Here is a 22506-nt window from a genome sequence, read left to right as displayed (position 1 = left end):
ATCCTGTAGCCGATTTGAACATGCTTGTAGAACATTTCACATTTAAGGCCTCATTTGAACAATTTCTATAAAACCTGTGGATGTCATTACGGCTTAAACAATAAGGGTACATTTTGGAGTTTCAAATCATGTATAGCCTACTTATTTCATACCCTTTTCCAAAGGATACTTTTTCACATTTTGCAAACGACTGCCAATGTCAAACTGCAACACATACATACATACACAATACATATCTGATGTATGGCTGAAGCATTGCATTTAATTTCCTTGTGATTATGGTCTGAATAGATCTTGTTACAACCATGTTACAGTAAGTGTGATGTAGTAGCCTAATGCAGGTGTAAGACCAATGTGTTTGCATTGTGTTATAGGTATAATGCATAGTTTTCTATGCATTTCCGGGTTTTTGGGGGGTTTGAACCCCCCCCCAAAATGTGGCCGCCGTGCCCAGGATGTGTCCCTTATTTCAATCTCTGGGTGGTGGCAACCCTATAGGTGACAATCAGGAGAGAGCACTGAAAATGCATTTTCTGTTTAATATAGAGTTGGAGAGACATGGGAGACTCCTTTTACTGGACAAACACTCTAGGCTATAGCAATGAGTACTATCAGAATGTAGAGCTATTTAACCCTCCAAGACCCGCAGTTGTAATATTACAACATTTGTATTTTATCAAAAACATGGTATAAATCATTTGTTTTCCTGTTATTCTTTCACCTAAACATCATCATTGGATCCTATTGTTTAGTCTTGCAATGTCATTGGCCGGGATATTTGCATATAAATACCCCCCACAGAGGCAGGAAAAGTCACAACTTGAAAATCCTTGAAGGAAGAACAATCTCTTTTTCACTGGACAGGATTTCTCACAAAAAAGTAAGTAAAATGTCTGCAATATTTTTTTTGGTGATCATTAGAATGTCTAGAACATGTACATATGATATTATTGGGAAAGATATCCCCCAAATGTAAATTAGAGCATGCTTTATACTTGTTGTTTTTTTACAACTCTGGGTCATAGTGGTAGCAAATAGCAATGCCACCTGTTCACCTGGCTAAGTGGAGTCTTTTATACAATTATGTGTATTTTCCCCACATTGCATTACTATATATATATACCACAAATAACCACAAACATTACCAAAATGTTTTGCTAAAACATTATAGGCAATGAAATGTTATAACTTATAAGCTAAAGCAGTATATTTGTCTTCGAGTACAATTGGTTAAAACATACAAATTGGTATGTGTGTGTGTGTGTGTGTGTGTGTGTGTGTGTGTGTGTGTGTATATATATATATATATATATATATATATATATATATATATATATACCAATTTGTATATTGTAACCAATTGTACTCGAATACAAATATACTGCATCATTAGCTTATAACATGTCATTGCCTATAATGTTTTAGCAAAACATTTTGGTAATGTTTGTGGTTAGCAATCAGTGTATGGTAATTGTTCATATGGGAGTCGCCCAGTTAAGAATCTCTCATCATTGTTCATGTGATGGGTGTTGGGATTGCCCACTTACAGTCATCCCCAATCCCTTTGTTAGGCTAAGCATCATCATTCATCACTGATAGTGCTAAGTACCATCATCACTGATGCCACTTGTGAGGATAAGCAAAGTACAATAGGTTGGCCAGACAGTATTGTGTGACTTGTGAAATATGTACCTGCAGTGAGATGTGCTAGTACTAATGTACTAATGGTATTTCTTTATTTTCATTTCAGAATGCCACAAGCAAGGAGAGAGCCTCGCTTCACTGCAAGGGATGTGTTGGATATTGTAATGCATGGAGAGAGTGATGTGGACATCGACTTTACTGAAACTGATGAAGAGTCGGATGAAGAGGCCTGTGGAGAGGAGTCCAAAGAAAACCATCCACCCAGTGAACCCAGTGAACCCACTGACCCACTGACCCACTGCCCCCCCCCCCCAACCGGCCAAACACGCCAAACCCAGAATGCCACAAGCAAGGAGAGAGCCTCGCTTCACTGCAAGGGATGTGTCCAGACTGCAATCCATGCAAGGCACCATGTCAACATCGGCCATCAGATGTGCGCCAGGACCAAGTTGGACACCTCCCACGGAAGACAGAGAGGGGGCGCTGCAGGAATAGTGGCTGTTCAAGTTACACCAGCTTACTCTGCCACAAGTGTGGTGTTCGTCTGTGCATTTCAGGAGACAGAAACTGTTTCTGGGACTATCACTGCTAAAAAGCAAGTGATTGTAAATGGTGTTCAAATTGATGGATGAGAGGGGGTGCCCGTTTCATTTTGAGCAGGTGTGAATTGGTCTTCGGTGGAGGGCTGTTTGCATCACATTGTGACCAGTGTATATTGTAATTAGGTTTCTTTAGTACATTCATTGTACTGTTTTTCATTTTGTTCTTTTAATAAAATCAAAATTCTTAAAAATATGGCTTATTGATGTTATTATTCATAATGTACTGTTCTGAGGCCCAATATTATTCATAATGTATACTGTTCTGAGGCCAAATGATAAACCATAACCATATAAATGAACCCTTAAGTTGTTTTAGTGAAGTATATAGACATTTGCCATGCTATTCTGACAGTGAGTAAAAATGGCCTATAGGAAATTCTGCTACCCGTTAGACCCACTGTTGTAATATTACAACATTTCAATAAAACCTTACGAAAACTATTTTTTTTTAAAAACATTATATTTTCCTCTCCAAAGTACTCCTAAAACACCATCTGAAAGGTTGATTATTTTTTTTTGTAAGTAGAAATATATCCGGGTCTTGCAGGGTTAACATGTATTTTAACCAAAGTCAATCACTTACCCTACCTTTAAGTACAGTACTTGAGTAAATGTAATTAGTTACTTTACACCACTTCCATATGCAAATGATCTATTCATCACTGACACAGTAGTATGTCGCAAGAAAGAAAGAAAGAAAGAAAGAAAGGCAGAAAGGCAGAAAGAAAATCAAATTAGCATTTTGAGTCTAACGATTCAGAATCAGATTCATCTTTATTACATTGTCACCTCACAGGTGTACAGAAGTGGGTGAAATGTGCTTTTTGTGCAAGCTCCGTCGATTTTGGGTTTCTTTTTTCAGTAAGAGAAAAGAAACAAAGAGAGGGTTCGGGGGGACAGGGGGAGAGAAGTGTATAAAAGTGTGAATTTCCACTCGGCAGATGTTGGCAGAAACGTACCGCTAGAAGACAGAAGTTTGATTCGGTTGCACTTGGTTGAACCTTCGATATGGGCTGACTGTGTGCCAGAGCTCTCATCCATTCGTACTTGTCCAGCTGGGTTCATTCATTCTGAGGGCCTTCCACTTCCACCTCAGAAGTTTTTTGTACTTCTTTTTTTTTATATATATAAATATATATATATGGGACAAAGGTTGAAAAACTGGGTTGAGTTGAACTCGAGTTCTCTTACCAGAGAGTTCTGTCAACTTCATTTTCTTCCTGCACTCTATAGAAAACTTCCCTCTCTTTTCCCCTGTGGGGTTTGCCTCTATTCAGACTTGTTGATGAGAATCCTCCCTAATACCGTCTGTGAGTGAAAAGACGGCGGTATTGAACCCGGAGTAGAGGCTTTCAATATCGTCTCTGTCGGGTGGAAACCTATGTGTAAAACTGTTACTTTTCAGGATTCAAATTCAAAAAGTAGCAGAGCCTCATAGCTTGAAACGCGCCGCTCAAAGCGGCGCGTTTCAAGCTATGAGGCTCTGCTACGTTTGATGCTTTTGTGTGACGCTGTAATATGATCAAGTAGGGCGTTAATTTACGAAAAAACACAACAAAGTTAGAATATGTCGCCTCACAGCTAGAAGGTCCTGGGTTCGATTCCCGCCGGGGACGCTGTGGGCGCTGGGAGCGTGTTCTCTCCTCCGCGTCATCAGTGCCCATACCCTAGGTGGGGTTGGTGAAAGGGCCTTTCTGTGTGGAGTTTGCATGTTCTCCCCGTGTTCCCTAGGGTAGGACCTAGGTACCCTCACAAAAAACATGCCTCCCCCTGGTCAGCCGGGGTGCCTGATGGAGGGGAAAGGAACTGGTTGTAAAAACGTGTTCCTTCCACGCGCTACGTCCTACCGGGGAAACTCCCCCCTGTCAGGTGATAAGAAGCGGCTTGCTCACTCCCCATGCATTAAAGGAGTAGTTCACCCCAAAAAATTACTTATTTTCTATCAGTTACACACCCAATGAAGCCTTGAATTCATGGATTTTTTGTTTTTTTTGTCACATTCCTAAGCCAATAATTTGATGACCGGGTGTATTTCCGGTAGGAGACTCTTACCGGATACATTAGCATCTTTCCGCCGGAATTATTGTCTTAGGAATGCGACAAAAACAAAACAAAATCCATGAATTCAAGGCTTCACGGGGTGTGCAATTGATAGAAAATAAGTAATTTTTGGGGTGAACTACCCCTTTAAAGGAGGCATGAGCTCAGTTCTGGGCTCTCCCTAGGCTGGCAGAGGGAGAGTAGCACCCAGGATTACATAGACAATTGGCACTGGGTGGAAAACAGTGGGTTACAAAAATCGTGGGATAAAACATTTTAGAAAAATAAAAAGTTAGAATACGGAGATAGGAGGTTTCTGCCCGACAACAACGATGCGTCAATATCTGCAGCCGCCGCCCAGCACTCGCACGGCCTTGTTCGCTTCCCCATTCCCAGACAAAAAGCTGTTATTGTGTCTGAAACCACCAGTGAGACGATACGTCTCTCGTTGAGTACTCTAAAACAACCCCCGAAAAACAGAAATGACAAGAAATGTCAACGTTTTCATCAGCGGGAGAGAGAGAAAAAACGATATGAATTAATCATTGAAGTATAGCTCAGAAATGTGTTGTGACAAGAGTGTTGAATGTTGTGGAGTTTGACTCCAACAGCAGGGGAACATTGTGAGAAAAAACCTCTGAATGAACATTAGGAGAGCATTAAGACCAGGAACGCAGCCGTGTCATTTTAAGATTTTTTTGGCTATTTAAAAATAGCAGATATACAAGCTCATAGTGCGGCACCGAGTGCCGTGCTATGAGCTTGTAGATCTGCTATTTTTGGAGGAGAAAAAAATCGTGAAAATGTGTGCAAATCTTTGAATATATACTGTATATACATTTTTAACTCAAATCTTTGCTTCTGGGGGGAGGTCCCTGGAACAAAATATTTTGAGATGGGGGGGGGGGTCCGCGGACAAACACATATCATTTTGGGGGTCCTTGACATGAAAAAAGTTTGAGAACCACTGATATTATAGCAACATATATTCTTGGGGAATGTCTGCGTTGATTCAACCATTACCTCTGTAGGTTTTCAACCATTTTCATATCAAGGTCCATTATTTATTCGGCATTTGAGCCACAGACCACCGTTTGATGACATTTAGACCCTCAGAGCCAAAAAGTTGAATATTTTGTTGTCGTTGGATAAGATTTTGTCCACAATTCCATCCATGCTGTATTGATGTTGGTACCATAGGAGAGATAACAGGCAAACGTTGATCAAAATAACAATTATTTAATTAAGTAATGCAGATATTTAACAATAATTTAACTCTAGAGAGAGTAAAATGAAACCAAATGGACCCGTAAGGGTTTTCATTTTACACTCTCAAGAGTTAAAGATCTACCTAATAAGGGTCCATTTGGTAACCAACTCTCCATCATTTAGCTGGGGACCACCTGGAACCCCCTCAAGGACCACTGGTGGTCCCCCGACCACTGGTTGAGAACCACTGCATTACCTGGTTAAGAAAATGCCACTAATGTACCCATGCTGAGAGAGAGAGAGAGAGAGAGAGAGAGAGAGAGAGAGAGAGAGAGAGAGAGAGAGAGAGAGAGAGAGAGAGAGAGAGAGAGAGAGAGAGAGAGAGAGAGAGAGAGAGAGAGAGAGAGAGAGAGAGAGAGAGAGAGAGAGAGAGGAGCATCCTATAGAGCAGTGGTTCTCAAGGTGTCGTCTGGGAACCCCCAGGGGTCATTGAGAGGCTGCCAGGGGGTCCGTGGCTGAATTAGTTAATGTATAGCATCAAATCTGGTTAACCACTTTAACCCTATTCTATGGGGGTCCCTGGCCCACAATCTTTTCAAATGGCGTGTGTGCGTGCGTATACGGTATATATATATCCATGTCCTGGGGGAATAATAGCCAAATATAGCAGATATACAAGCTCATGACATGTCACAATGTGACACTGGATTTCTGGAAAATCTTATCATTTTGGCGAAAATGTCTAAATTCCAATGCATTGATATTAAATGGAAAATGTACTTTGTAATTTGTACTGTAAGTTTTTTTTTCCATTATTATATTGTTTTAAACGACTACTACAGTACTTTAACTCAAGTATATACTGTACGTGTATTTGACTGAGCGACTCTTTCACTAGTTGAGTCATATTTGACCAGGAGTTATGGGGTTGAGTACTTCATCCAGCACTGCTTCTAACAGCTGGGGGCGGTCAGGTTCCAAACCACAGAGCAGCTCCACATCCTAGCAGCCTGTCCATCTGCCTTATGGCTCCCTACTGGTACGCACAGTGTTTTGTCGCTGTCTGTGGTTACTTTATAGATTTTGATTATTATTAAAAAACATACATTAACCACTTCAGCCCTATATACACTTCAGGCATTTGAAAATAGTTGATCTACAAGCTCACAATGCGACGCATTGTGAGCTTGTAGATCGGCTATTTTCAAAAGATTTGTATGCATTTGAAAACTTGAAATGGGATGTTTTGCATAATGAGTACTCTTACTTTTGGTACATTTTGATGCCTATACTTTTAATCAAGTACATTTTGAATTCCGGACTTTTACTTGTAACAAAGAGTATTTCTATTGCAGTATTGATACTTTTACTTAAGTAAAAATGTGTTGTACTTTTTTCACCACTGCAACTACTACATCTACTCAGGTAGACTAACTGAGTGCAGTGCAGTTTTGAAGTATTTTATACTTTAACTGAAGCACCTCTGGCGCGGTGGAGGTTCCAGCTTGCAGCGAAGCGTGTCCAATGGTCCTGGCGCGCGCGCGCGCGTGTGCGTGCGTGTGTGTGTGTGTGTGTGTGTGTGTGTGCTATCAGCTCCCAGGTGCAGCGTCTCAGAAACAACCCCGCTAGCTAGCTCTTATCTCCTCCCCGTCATGCTGCACTTTACTCCTGCATGCCAACAGCTCCTGTGAGTTCTGCCTACACATCCCTAAGCCTCTTACATACCACATACCCTCAAACGCTTCTGTGGAGGAGATGGTTTTGTCTCTGACTGTGTGTGTGTGTGTGTGTGTGTGTGTGTGTGTGTGTGTGTGTGTGTGTGTGTGTGTGTGTGTGCTCGTGCGTGTGTGTGTGTGTACTTATATTACTATACGTCTGAGGGCAAAATGTCCCCTCGAGTATATGGAAGAATTTGAGAAATAGACACATTGTAAGGACAATGTTCCTGCTCCTCACTAGAGTAATGGTTGTTCTTATTTGGTTAGAAGTGATTTGGGTGCATGAGTTCGGTTTGACAATTTTGGAAAATATTCCGGTTGGATAGAATTAGACATTTAGAGGCTATCTTTTAGGGGGTTAGGGTTTGAGTTATGGCTGATCGGATATTTTCGAGCTTAAAGGCATATAGTCTGACATGGTACGTGGTGAAAGAGAATAAAACGTTGTGTAGTGTGTACCGACCTTTAGGGATAAGGTCAAAAATGCCCCTCCCCCCCATACAAATTGCATTCATAAAATCACTGCCCTGAAACGCTGATGTGCTCACAAGTGTAGTAATACAAATGTGTGTGTGTGTGTGTGTGTGTGTGTGAGTGTGGGAGTTGCCTGCAGCTTGCACACACCTGCACTCTCCCTCTCAGATGGTGTGCAAACAGAGGACTGCGACCACGCAGAGAGGTGTGTGTGTGTGTGTGTGTGTGTGTGTGTGTGTGTGTGTGTGTGTGTATACCTTTGTACTTTTACTCAAGTACATTTTGTCTACAGGACTTCTACTTGTAACAGGATATATCTACATTGCAGATTTTCAGTATAGATTTTTACTTAAAGGGATTGTAGGCAACATTAAGCCTACATTTTAAGAATATTTATATATATATATATTTTGATTTTCTTCCCCTCTATCAGCCACTATATAATGATGCTGGGGTGTTTTCCTGCATTGAAACACAGTCCTCTTTCTGAAATCCGTATTTTCCCTACAGTTTATGTTTGTCCGGGACGTAAATGCATGGACGCGCATGTGCGCGTCCGTGCGCGTCTGCGCCTGTGTGAACTGTTCGGGTGAAACCGAATGGGACCGAGTGCAGCCGACAAAAATGGAACGAGCCGCCATTGTTTTCTGTAGGCAGTTTATACTTCTTACTTTCGGTTTTAAAACGCTCTCAAACTTCTTTTTTGAGGCACGGAATTTACTTTTAAGATATCGTTTGGATAGAATTGAGTTGTTTAACTTCATATATGTGGTCAATTTATCATGACAGAGCCTATTTAAAAATAAAAATTCAGAGAACCGGCAGGGGCGAGCAGTGACATGCATTGTATCCGAATAAAGCAACCTATTTTCGGCATGGCCCGTTCAGAAGTCCCCCCTGCGTCACCCCCTGGTGGTCGGGGAAACAAACTGCTGATGAGGAGGGGGGGGGGGGAAGTGGATGTGCGGTGTTTGACAATAGTTTTTGTTATTTTTTTTATCTCTGAACTCGCCTACAATCCCTTTAAGTAAAACATTTGAGTACTTTTTCCACCACTGCTCCTCGACAATAGAAGCGTCATCAACACGTCCACACACACACTACAGTGGTCAGCCAGTGGTTTTGACCGTTTTCATTTCCGTTTTGTAAATTCACCGGACATTCCCCGCGTCAATTCACACACGGAGCGGTTTGAGCCAAATCGGACATTACCCCGACTAAGACCTGAGGCCATTCTTAAAAATGTTTTCTAAATCCTAACAGTTGTTTGAAAAAAATCTTTAAAAAAAAATATCACAATTTTTCAAAAATAGCAGATCTACAAGCTCATAGCGCGGCACCGAGTGCCGCGCTATGAGCTTGTAGATCTGCTATTTTTGAATAGCCAAAGAAATCTAAAGTGACACAGATGCGTTCCAGGTCTTAATGGGTTAACTCAAAGTTCCTGCCAGCATAAAGTCTGTTGCATGTCCGATCCTACTGAGCATGAATGTTGTGTTCATCCTACAGCCCTTCCGTTTAAAGTCTGGAAAACGTCCATGATGAGTGCATGTGTGAAAGTGACTTATGGTTCATTTCTATTGCTCCTTTTATCCAAAGCGCATTGCATTCACACACCGATGGCAAAGGAACCCATGCAAGGCACTAACCTCCTTTATTGCGAGGGTCTCTTACAGGGTCTTACTCAAGGACACTTCGACACTAACCCAGTGTGAACTGGCCCCTATACCATTGGTTCTCAAACTTTTTCATGTCAAGGACCCCCAAAATGATATGAATTTGGCCGCGGAATCTCAAATATTTTGTTCCAGGGACCCCCAGAGGCAAATATTTGAGTTAAAAATGTTGTCTTAAAAATATATATCCCAAGGTTTGCACAAATGTTCACGATTTTTCAAAAATAGCAGATCTACAAGCTCATAGCGCGGCACTCGGTGCCGCGCTTTGAGCTTGTAGATCTGCTATTTTTGAATAGCCAAAGTATAAAAGGTTAAAATTATTTTGACGCTATTTTAACACATTTTGCTGGGGACCCCCTGGAACCCCCCCAAGTACCCCTGGGGGTCCCCGGACCCCACTTTGAGAACCAATGCCCTATACCTCCTGAGTCACAGTCACCCACCTGTGTGTGTGTGTGTGTGTGTGTGTGTGTGTGTGTGTGTGTGTGTGTGTGTGTGTGTGTGTGTGTGTGTGTGTGTGTGTGTGTTGTGTGTGTGTGTGTGTGTGTGTGTGTGTGTGTGTGTGTGTGTGTGTGTGTGTGTGTGTGTGACTATACTTGTGAGGGCACAAGTATGGAAGAATTTGAGAAATAGACATTCTCCTGGAGAAATTTGTTTTATGCAAAAACGATTTGGGGAGTTAATTAGGAAAAGATTCCAATTAGGATTATAATTTAGAGGTTAGGTTTAGGGGATTTTAGGGTTAGAGTCATGCCTGATTTAGACTTAAAATGGGGCGCTAAAGGGGCGCCAAAAATAGCAGATCTACAAGCTCGTAGATCTGCTATTTACACACACATATACACCGCAACAGGCAGTGTGGCAGTGTGCTGTAGTGTACGTACGGTACGGTGCATTTTATTTAGCCACGCCACGCTCTAATGGAGCTATTTATGGACACACAGGAGATAATAAATCCCCCTCCTGTCCTGCCGGCTGATTGGCTGCTCTGCAGCCAATCAGTCACAGCCAGCAGTGACACTGACACCGTGTTCCATCCTGACACACAGCCGGCTTTACACTTTACACCCCAAGAGTAACGCACTTGATGCTGTATCACCCAAACCTGTGACCGTTCATAAACTATATCCTGCACTTTATTTATTTGACAAACGTATCCTGTACTACTTGAACGCAGTGGTGGAAAAAAGTATTCAAATGTTTTACTTAAGTAAAAGTATCAATACTGCAACGTAGAAATACTCGGTTACAAGTAAAAGTCCCAAATTCAAAATTGACTTGAGTAAAAGTACAAAAGTATTGGTATCAACATGTACTTAAAGTACCAAAAGTAAAAGTACTAAAATGTTTGAAAATAGCAGATCTGCAAGCTCACAACGCGTCGCCATGCGACGCGTTGTGAGCTTGTAGATCGGCTATTTTCAAATAGCCCTGTATAAAATAGGGCTAAAGTGGTAAATGTATGTTTTATAATGTAATACATTTATATCTGCAAAGTAGCTAGTAACTAAAGTTTATAATAAATGTAGTGGAGTAAAAGTACAATATTTGCCTCTGAGATATTTGCCTCTGAGTAAAAGTATTGGAAATTGGAAATACTCAAGTAAAGTAAAAGTACCTCAACATTGTACTTAAGTACAGTATTTGAGAACATGTACTTAGTTACTTTACACCACTGCTTGAAAGTAACACTGCACTTCATACACAACTTACTTTAGTACGTAGCCGCTTAGTGGCCCTCAGGCAGGCTCTGTAAATCAGTGGCTCTCAAACATTTTCATGTCAAGGCCCCCCTCAAATTGATTATGCATTTGGCCGTGGACCCCCATCTGAAAATATTTGCTGCCAGGGACCCCCCCAGCAGAGAAGATCTATTCAAAATCAGTTTCCAAACATTTTCAATATTTTTCAAAGGTTTTCCAAAAATAGCAGATGTACGAGCTTGTAGATCTGCTATTTTTCAATAGCCAACGTATAAATGGATAAAGTGGTTAAAATGATTGTGATGCTATGTTAACTGCTTTTGCTGGGGATCCCCTGGTATCCCCCCAAGGACCCCTGGGGGTCCCCGGACCGCCACTTTAAAAAACAATGCTGTAGTTTAGCTCGCTCCCATGCGTACAGTGGAGGAAGAAGTACTCAGCTTTTTTTTTCTCCCTTCTTTTCTTTACTTACTGTAAGTCAAAGAAAGTATCAATACCACCATCTAGAGATACTCTGTTACAAAGGCCTGTATTCAAAAAGTCCAAAATATTGGCATCAAAATATACTTAAAGTACCAAATTAAAAGTGCTCATTAAAAATGGCCCATTTCGCAAAACTTGCATTCTTTCGAAGATTTCTCGTAGATCGGCTATTTTGGAATAGACAGTGTAAGTGTAAGATAGGGCTTAGTTGGTTAATGTACCGTATGTTTCGCAAAACAATCTAAATCTGCAGAGTAAGTAAATGTACTTAGTTAGATTAGATTAGATTAGATGTCCTTTATTGTCCACAAGGGGAAATAGTTTTGCTCGGGTCAATATATACATTTACAGTAAGACAATAAATAAATAAATATATATATATTAGAGTGGCCGTATCGATCCCGGTCTCCCCCAGAGTTAGTGACGAATTGTCCTTGAGCAAGACGCTGAACCCCTAATTGCTCCCGATGAGCAGGTCGGTGCCTTTCATGGTTTCCTCCGCCATCGGTGTATGAATGTGTGAATGGGTGAATGTAATGCACTATCTATGTAAAGCGCTTTGGGATAAAAGCTCTATATAAATGCACCATTTACCACTTTAGGTGCGTGGGCACACCACCAGGGTCTCTGGGTGCAAGCCTTTCCTCTCATTAATGCAGAACTTGCACCCCAGTGCTACAGTATATCAGCTCAGCTGGCATACCTTCAGGGCTCTATCTGTTGCACATAACGTTTATCATGTTGCTCCTTCATCTCTTTCCTAAACTGGGCTTAGCCTTAGACCTTTTTTATTTTATTATCCATTTCGTGTTGAAATTGAAAGATGATATTCAAAGTATGTTTTGTGGTTTATTTGGCGTGTGCGTGTGCGTGTGTGTGTGCGGACGTGCGTGCGCGTGCCCGCGGCTGATCCAACAATGTTAGCGCGGTGCACTCTTTGACAGAAGCCTAAGAGGTGTCGTAGTCAGCCTACACACACCACAATTGGTGTACATTACCGTTTGTGACTTACACGTGAAACCAAATAATAACTTTATTTACAAAGCACTCATCAAAATAAGGTTAAATAAGTGTTTCACATAGAACTGAAGAAGGTCCCCAGAGAGCTCCCATTGGCCCCCGCTCAGGCGCAGTCCTCATGCTTGTTGACAGAAGTGCTGTGTATGATTTGGCCTCGTTACCGCAACATTTCCAGATTGATGGTGTTTTGCTGAGGATGTGGCAGCGTTTTGTTTAGATTAGATTTGCCTTTGTGCTGACTCTGCATCGGCGTCGCAAACACTCAGTCTGCAGTCACATGTCACTGCGTCGTTATGTGTTTTTTTCAGAAATAAGACTCAGAACGGAAGATTTTATTGGCGACAATTAAAAGCACAATAGCACTAATTAAACACGGATTAATCACAAAAACGCTTGTTTCCATTGTGGAACAAACGACACCCAACAGACTATATACAAACATCCGTACAAAAACTAAGCGGTACACATAGGACGAGCAATTTAACAAAGGCACACCGAAAGAGTGAGCACAAAAACATTTCCAGATGGGGGTCTGCGGCGTCTAAATACGTATCAATTTGGGGGTGCTGGGTTTTAAAATGTGAACCACTGGCATTTCAAAGGGGGTTTTCGGGAACCCTAGGGGGTCCTCAGAGCTACTATAGGGGGTCCGCCAAATCTTTGGGAGATAGGATTTTTATGTTTGTTTACATTGAACCCAAGAATACATTTTCTTAGGGGAACATTAGCCAAAAATAGCCGATCTACAAGCTTACAAAGCCTCGCGCCGCGAGGCGTTGTGAGCTTGTAGATCGGCTATTTTTGGCAAAGAGGCTTGCTGTAGGGGGGGGAAAAGAGCAAATCAAGTACTAAGTATTGAAGGTTTAAGTGGTTAAATGTCTGAAACGAACAGAAACCCTGAATTTACACACAACACTGACGATAGTCAATGAAGCTATCTATGAACTCTATGAAAATGTTTAATCTGCAACATAATGTTATACAAGTTTGGGGGTCCCTGCTTCATCTCTGTCTCAGCTAAGGGGTCCTTGGGGCTGAAAAAACATTGAAAACCACTGAACTAGAGTGAGGTGGAGACTCACTGACCTCCCACTCACTGCAGGCATGCAGCTCAGCTTCACTGCCTGTATTCTCCCCATATGTCTCGTCTGTAACTCCGTTGATACTCCCATCGTGCATGTCAGAGGATGTGTGCTGTGTGCCCCGCGGTGGAAATGTATCGGCAGAAAACCTCTTATCTCCGTATTTAAAGTTTTTGTGTTTTTTTTTGTAAAGTAACGCCCTACTTGATCATACTATATAACATGAAAAGTAGCAGATCTACAAGCTCGAAACACTTCGCGAAACGACGTGTTTCGAGCTTGTAGATCTGCTACTTTTGCCATTTTCGAATTTGAATCCTTAAAGGTAACAGTTTTGGATATATGAGGTTTCCACCCGACAGAGACGATATGCATTTCTATTCACAGCGCGGCGTGTGTGCGTGTGTCTTGTGTGTGTGCGTCCGTGTGTGCCCCAGTATGAATTCAGGCTAATTGCATGTACAGGCATTAAACTCTGGTGGGTTCACGGCTGCACGCGTTGAACTCCCGATGGAGATCAACTTCACCCAAGGTTCTCCTTGCAAGCAATTTACTTGATCAATTCCATGTGCAGAGAGATCAATTATTAATTGAAATCCTTTACATTTATTTTTTAAGGATCGGCATAATAACATGCAGCGTCAGACAGACACACACACACACACACACACACACACACACACACACACACACACACACACACACACACACACACACACACACACACACACACACACACACACACACACACACACACACACACACAGTTTTTATCAGGGTCAAATGGTGCCAGACGAAATCAATGAAAGAAATTGTAGGTATTTCAAGCAAGTCATTGAACTCAGTCTGCATGCAGTCTTTATCTGAGGAGATCCAAACAAATCGTGTGTGTGTGTGTGTGCACGCCAAGGTGTGTGTGTGTGTGGGGGGGGGGGGGGCACTTTTGCAACGGCCCACACAGCCCTGCGGCCGCACATATTTTTTTCTACACATATTCATACCAAAAACAGATAATACTTTATTTAACCTTACCTGATTTGAAGTGTGCGCTTAGAAACCCAATCATTTTTTGATGATTACCTTGCCTATAGGCTCTTCAAATGCAATATTTTAATGATTCCATAAAGTTTGAACCGGAGGCAGAGACCTGGCTTTATTATCCCAACTGATTGATCTGAAACTTATTAATAACAACTGGTTCTGACTTGGAGGGCACGGCAAGCAGCCTGTGTGCAGTGGTGTACATTTACTAAGTAGCCTACATTTACTCAAGTACTGTACTTAAGTACAATTTTGAGGTACTTTTACTTTAGTGGAGTATTTCCAATTGTCTATACTTTTACTTCTACCCCACTACATCTCAGAGGCAAATATTGTACTTTTACTCCACTACAATTACTTGAAAAATTTAGTTACTAGTTACTTTGCAGATATAAATTATTACGTTATACAACATAAATTAACCACTTTAGCCCTATTTTATACCTAGGCTATTTGAAAATAGCAGATCTACAAGCTCACAACGCGTTGCACCACGATGCGTTGTGAGCTTGTATATCTGCTATTTTCAAACATTTTAGAACTTTTACTTTGGGTACTTTAAGTACATTTTGATACCAATACTTTTGTACTGTTACTCAAGTAAAACATTTGAGTACTTTTCCCACCACTGTGTGTGTGTGTGTGTGTCTGCCTGCTTGGCTTCACTCTGCTGTTGTTGCAGCAGACATGGTAAGTGAGGCTGTGGAGTTACATTTTAGGGGACAGAAGCAGCCCTGGCAGCAGCAAACATGTCTTTTATTTTAAAACATGTGGCATCTTCAACTAGGTTTTTTTTTTAAAGCTTTTTTCTCCCTCTGCTTCTCAACCAAAAAAGTCCTTGCGGACTTGTTTCCGTTGGGGTCCTTGAGTTAATTTCATAGACATATATAGTAGCAACCAAACAGTTCAAAAATCAACATGAAAATACAGATAATACAGAAAAAATACCACTATGTACAAAAAAAAGCATTTAAAAAATATATGTACAAAAAAAAGGGGGGGGGGAGCATGGAAAAATAAAAATTATATACAAAAAAAGCATGAGGAAATACAAAATATGTACAAAAAAGAGGAGGGAGGGGGGGGGGGGTCGTCTGTCTACAGGGAAACTGGTACTAGCTCCTCTTTCGGCCTCCAGAAAGATGGGTTTTTAGGGCTGTTTTGAATGAGCCCAGCGAACTGCATTTTTTGAGGGATGGGGTTAGACTATTCCATTCCTTGGTGGCTGTGCTATAGAAGGAGAATTTGCCCATGTTTGTTTTATGGGTGGGTGGTACCAGATTGTTGTTTACGCTCCCTCTAGTTTCGTGGCTGTGGGTGTCACTAACTTTTTCGAGGTATTTATACAGATATGCGGGTATAGGGGGCGCTGATGCAAGTCGAAGTTCAACTCCGCCTCGTCTAAAGATAACAGATGCGGCGTTGCATCGCCTTGACAACTTACTGTTCTGTCTGGAAGCGGATCACGTAATAAATGCTCTCATGTGTAATGAGAATAAAGAAGTTTACAAGGTTTAACCCCATTACCAAATAAAAGGCTAATACAACGTGGAACGCTTCTATCCGATTATGGACCAGAGCTTATTGATTAAATTAGTTAATTTTGGATATCACTGTCCTACGTCGGAATGGGGAATGGATCTTCTGGACACAGCTTTCATCCACTTTAGTTTCCTCATCAGATGGTAATATTTATTAGGCTGTTGTGTGTGGCGTTCATGTGATCAATATACAGTAGCCTACAGTAGGCTTTACAAATTAATACCGCGGCACGGACACTGATGCAAGTCAGCCCCTCCGCAGTTTCATTGAGGCATCATAGCCTATTTTCATTATTACGTGACATTACACAACGGCTGAGATGGCCCGCTGGCAAACACACTGAGGGACCTAATAATTCAGCTCTAAATTTTAGAGCTGAATTATGCGACTCGTAGCCTAGAAAATAAATAAAAAGCGGTGTCTACATCATGTCTATATTATGCATAGGCTACAAGCAATACATCGTTTGACATTTATTTTAATTTTTTTATATATGTGTTGACAAATGTTGGGCACATATATATTTTATTAGAGGTTTGCCACTGTTTTGGCATGAAGAATAAAGCATTCTAAAGACATACGCACATTTCAGCCCTGGTAAGACAGCCTCGGGGCTGACCTGAGAACGTGCGCACCTGACGCACAAAACACAGACCAAAAAACTTTTATGAATCCGACTGCAGGTGTAGGATTTGTCCTAAATGCCGGTACGTACAAAATATGGTCGTAAATCCCTTTATGAATCCGGGCCATTGTGTCTTGACTCTTGTCTCTCTGCATTCGTGACCGTCTGACTGAGATTTGAGTTAGGGTTGACTGAAACTCAAGTCTCCCCCCTATTTCAATGGGCCGCTTCTGAAGTGTCAGCGCATTTGAGGCTTCATTTTTTTTTGTGCGGCCTCGCGGTCCAAACACACCGGTCTGGGGGACAAGTCGATGCCTATGCATTATATCACTCTCTTTGCATTGGATTGATGCCATCAAGATAATGTTGTAGTACACTTGTTGTAATCCTCCGTCCGTCCATCCATCCATCCATCCATGTTACTCATACAACTGAACTGATAGTCATGATTGTTTGCTGTGGTAATAATGTGATTTATTTTTCCCCCTCCTCTCTCTCTCTCTCTCTCTCTCTCTCTCTCTCTCTCTCTCTCTCTCTCTCTCTCTCTCTCTCTCTCTCTCTCTGTGACAGCTGTCCTTCAGGTGTCCATATCTTTGAACAAAGTGGAGCTGAGTGTCGGAGAGTCCAAGTTCTTCATCTGCACTGGTAAGACAGCACTGTGTGTGCGTGTGTGCGTGTGCGTGTGCGTGTGCGTGTGCGTGTGCGCGCACTCTGGTTGTTGGCGAGATAACTTGTTGGATAACCACTATATATCCTCTATCTCAGTGGTTCTCAAAGTGGGTGGTCCGGGGACCCTCAGGGTTCCTTGAGGGGGCTCCAAATGAACCCTTACACATCTGTAACTCTGAGAGAGTACACATGTAACCAAATGGACCCTTAGAGATCTGTAACTCTGAGAGAGTACAAATGGAACCAAATGGACCCGTACACTCTCAGAGATATAGGTCTGCTTCAAATTAAAAAAAGTTTGAGAACCACTGGCCACTTCTGAGACTCTTTCTCCTTGCCATCTCTCTCTCTCTCTCTCTCTCTCTCTCTCTCTCTCTCTCTCTCTCTCTCTCTCTCTCTCTCTCTCTCTCTCTCTCTCTCTCTCTCTCTCTCTCTGACTGTCTCTCTCCCTCACCCACCCACCCAGGTAAATAGAACACAGCTGTCTGTTCCAGTGTCTCTCTGGGTGGGGGCACATGGCCCTGATGCAGGTCTCACTCATCCCCTGGAGGCTGTACTCTGTGCCTCCTCTCCAGCCAGACCACCTCGCTTGACAGCTCAGGAACACTCTGTGTGTGTGTGTGTGTGTGTGTGTGTGTGTGTGTGTGTGTGTGTGTGTGTGTGTGTGTGTGTGTGTGTGTGTGTGTGCGTGCGTGCGTGCGCGCACTTGCATTACTATACTTTTGAGAAATGGATATTGTGAGGAGGATATTTTCATGGTCCTCAACGAGGGAAATGGTTGTTTTCATGGTTAGGAAATGATGTTTAGAGTTAGTCTCACAATTAGGAAAATATTCTAAATCTAAATCTGCACCATAGTATCTGTTACCATAGTAACCGAAGCTGTCAAATAACTGTATACTAGTTGTATACTATCGTATACTATCCGAGCATTTTCACTAACCTTTGAAAAATCATAGAATATTTTTCTTCACAAAGATCCACCCGCCGATCGCTTTAAAACGTAGCCGAATCTCGTAGAATCGGAGAAAGATTATTTGTGCCGCCGCGATGATCCATTCCATAGTTGTGGGCAGTTGAATGTGGGTTGTTTTTAGCCAAAAAGCAACAAAAAGGGTTTGTTTTGATCACATTATTTCGGGGGTCTGCTGTTCTCCTGAAGTCATAGGATCACTCATAGGTTTGGCAAACAGCGCCCTCTAGCTGTGGCAGTCAATGAGCAGTGGTGGAAGAAGTACTCAAATGTTTTACTTAAGTAAAAGTATCAATACTGCAATGTAGAAGTACCCTGTTACAAGTAAAAGTCCGGAATTTAAAATTGACTTGAGTGAACGTACAAAATATCAAAATGTACTTAAAGTACCAAAAGTAAAAGTACTAAAATGTTTGAAAAGAGCAGATCTACAAGCTCATCTACAAGCTCTACAAGCTTGTAGATCGGCTATTTTCAAATGGCCTAAAGGGGTTAATGTATGTTTTATAATGTAATCATTTATATCTGCAAAGTAAACTAGTAACTACATTTTTCAAATAATTGTAGTGGAGTAAAAGTACAATATTTGCCTCTGAGATGTAGTTGAGTAGAAGTAAAAGTATAGACAATTGGAAATACTCCACTAAAGTAAAAGTACCTCATAATTGTACGTAAGTACAGTACTTGAGTAAATGTGCTTAGTTACTTTACAACACTGTCAATGAGTTAAGCCCCCCCCCCCCTGGGAGGATATAACCGTGGGGAGCACGACACAGAGCGTGACAGAGAGGGATTTAGAGAGAGAAATGTACGTCGGATAAATGTACGATGAGGCACTTGAACCTGTGACATCCAGCGAACATGCATCAACTTGTCGTGGCCGTTCACATGAACACAATTGCTTTGAGGTCACACAGAGGCTCTGGAGACCTCCGTCCCTCTACACGGAGCCTTTGCTGTGACAATGACACACGAATGACAAATCCTGTTTCCTTATCAGTGCAGCTTGGGCACAAATCCAGACCATGAAACATTAATAGCCTTTTCTCAGCCGCGCTTGTAACCGTCCATGCTGCTGGACTGTGTATACTAGGATGGGGAAAGTCTGTCTGTCCTGTCGGCGTTCTTTCCCACGCAGAGGACCCACACAGTCAGTGGTGTTCCCAGGATTTACATTTAAGCCCCCCCCCCCCCCGGCCCCCCTCCTCTATTACCCCCCAAAAAAGAAATTTCAACTCAATCGAAAACCGGCAAAAGTGGCCGTTTTCCAGATGTTTTGGCCATAATCTCTGGAAACGGAAGGTCCAATCTGCTCAGTTCAAAGCTTGTTGGATGCGTGACTTTGAGGACATTAAGCACGCAATGACACCTTTTCGTGTTGTTTTTTTTTTTTTAGGGGAGGCGACATCTTAGTTGGGCAGGCGACCGCCTGCCCTGCCTCTACAGTGGGTATACGCCACGCCACTGCCCACAGTCCTCACCGTGCATGATGTCGAGGACCCACGGGAGTGCAGTGGTGGAAAGAAGACGCGTCGCTAGGTCTCTACTAGGTTGGGGGCTTAGCCCCCCAGGCAACGGGCACATGCACGTTAGGGGTGGGACGATATATCGATATCGCGATATATCGCAATACTTTCTCCCGCGATAACTAATCGATATACTGCCGAAAAATATCGATATACTTTTTTTTTTTTGATACATTGTTCTTCCTACTCTGTATTTGTGTAATGATGATTTTGAACTGTTTGGTGCTATTTTATGTGTTTATGAATTGAATACAAGGACTATCGTGATATATCGTTGGTGAAATTTCATGCAATATATCGTGATATCGCAATATATCGATATTTTCAGATATCGTGATATATCGTTGGTGAAATTTCTTGCAATGTATATTGAATATCGTGATATCGCAATATATCGAATATCGTCGAATATCGTGATATATATTGTTATCGTGGGCCTAATATCGTGATATATATCGTATCGTGAGGTACCCATATCGTCCCACCCCTAATGCACGTGCCCCCCCGGCGCGCGCGCGCGCGGAGTTGGGTACTTTTTTTCCACGTTTTTTGTTACTTTATTTCGGTTTTAGGGTTAGGGGTAGGGTTAGGTTAGGGTTATAGATATATAATAAAAAAAAAAAAATCTTTATTGGTGGCTTTGGATAAAACATTGGTGGCTATAGCCACCGAAGCCCCCGCCTAACGACGCCCCTGGTGGAAAGTAACATGTACTCAAGGACTGTACTTAAGTACAATTTGAAAATAGCAGATCTACAAGCTCACAATGCGTCGCGATGCGACGCATTGTGAGCTCGTGGATCGGCTATTTTCGAATGGCCGAAATCATAATGTATATAGGGTTGAAGTGGCTAATATGTATGTTTTGTAATAATAAGCAAAATCTACAAAGTAACTAGTAACTCAAGTTTTCAAATTATTGTAGTGGAGTAAAATACTACAAAATATTAGTAAAATAGTAAAATATTTGCCTCTGAGATGTAGTGGAGTAGAAGTAAAAGTATTGAAAATGGGAAATACTCCAGTAAAGTAAAAAAAAAATCCTCACAAGTGTACTTAAGTACAGTACTTAAGTAAATGTACTTAGTTCCTTTACACACCACTGCTCGTGACATCCCATAAGTACTCACACTTGTTAGGCCTTTCATGAGCACAGCCTTGAGGCTCCAATGGCCTTTGTTCCTCTTCAGAGTCCTTGCTGTGACAATCACAGAGACAATCCTTTCTTTTTTTTATCAGTGCAGCTCGGGCATAAATCCAAACCATGAAACATTTAAGCCCTTCTCAGCCCTGCTTGTAAACCCTGCCGCTGTACTGTTCAGATTTTTTTTTACAGGCCAAGGACCCTTTTTTTAGCTGAGAGACAGATGAAGCGAGGACCTCACACTACATGGTATACAATTGTGTTTTGTCATAGATTTCATAGATTTCATAGATAGCAGCAGACCTTGATCCATTGAAAATGATATTCAAAAGAATAAAAAATACAATAAAGTCCAGGCATTCTAGTCCTTAAATCGAAGGGAAGGGGGGAGGGGGGATGCAGGGAGCAATAACACAAAATAAGACAGAGACGAAACCATGACAATAAAAACATTACAAATTAAAACCGCATACATACGTTAGGTGTTTTGTTCAGTTTAGGTTTTGTTTCATAAGAAAACGTAAACGACTGCAAACAAACAAACAAAAACATATATTTAAAAGAAAGGAACCTACTGCAGCTTACTGGGTTTTTACAATGAAGTCAAATGAAGTCAACCAGCTACCAGGGGGTCCCCAGCAAAATAAGTTCATAAAGAGTCACAATCATTGTAACCCCTTTAACCATAATATGGTTAAAAAAATAGCAGATCTACAGAGCTTGAATGTTTATTTTTGAATAGCCAAAGTATAAAATGTTATTTTATACTTTGGCTATTCAAAAATAGCAGATATTCAAGCTCTGTAGATCTGCTATTTTTGAAAATATTAACTGTGAAAATGTGTGCAAATCTATCACGATTTTTCAAAAATAGAAGATCTACAAGCTCATAGCACGGCACCGGTGCCGCGCTATGAGCTTGTAGATATGCTATTTTTGAAAAATCGTGAACATTAAATCTTTGAATAATATATTTTGTAAAGCGAACATTTTTAACTCAAATCTTTGCTCCTGGGGGTCCCTGGAACAAAATATTTTGAGATGGGGGTCCGTGGCCAAATACATTATATCATTTTGGGGGGTCCTTGTCATGAAAAGGTTTGAGAACCACTGCTTTAGGAGAGAGCTTCAGTATTGGGTTGGTTACTATAGCACACCACAGCAGAGAACATACTGTGGCCCCGTAAAACATTGGTTCTCAACGTGGGTTCTGGGGACCCCCGGGGGTCCTTGAGGGGGTTCCAGGGGGTCCCAAGCAAAATGTGTTAATACAGCATCACAATCATTTTAACCCCTTCATCCATAATACGCTGGCTATATTCAAAGAATTGC

The 22506-nt window shown here is 41.6% G+C and overlaps 1 protein-coding gene across 1 annotated transcript in view; it reads left to right on the top strand.

Annotated features, from left to right (window-relative positions):
- The first annotated feature begins 17482 nt into the window (after positions 1–17482).
- The window catches only part of LOC308102274 (neural cell adhesion molecule 2-like), a 172685-nt gene continuing 167661 nt past the window's right edge, over positions 17483–22506 (top strand). The window contains exon 1 of the mRNA XM_080451910.1: positions 17483–17507. The gene's annotated coding sequence lies outside the window, so the exon portion shown is untranslated. The remainder of the gene's footprint in view (positions 17508–22506) is intronic.

Source organism: Gymnoscopelus braueri (assembly GCF_963280865.1).
Source record: "Gymnoscopelus braueri genome assembly, chromosome: 15".
NCBI classification, from domain to species: domain Eukaryota; kingdom Metazoa; phylum Chordata; class Actinopteri; order Myctophiformes; family Myctophidae; genus Gymnoscopelus; species Gymnoscopelus braueri.
Note: the sequence above shows the minus strand (reverse complement) of the source record. Positions and strands in the feature narration are given on the sequence as shown.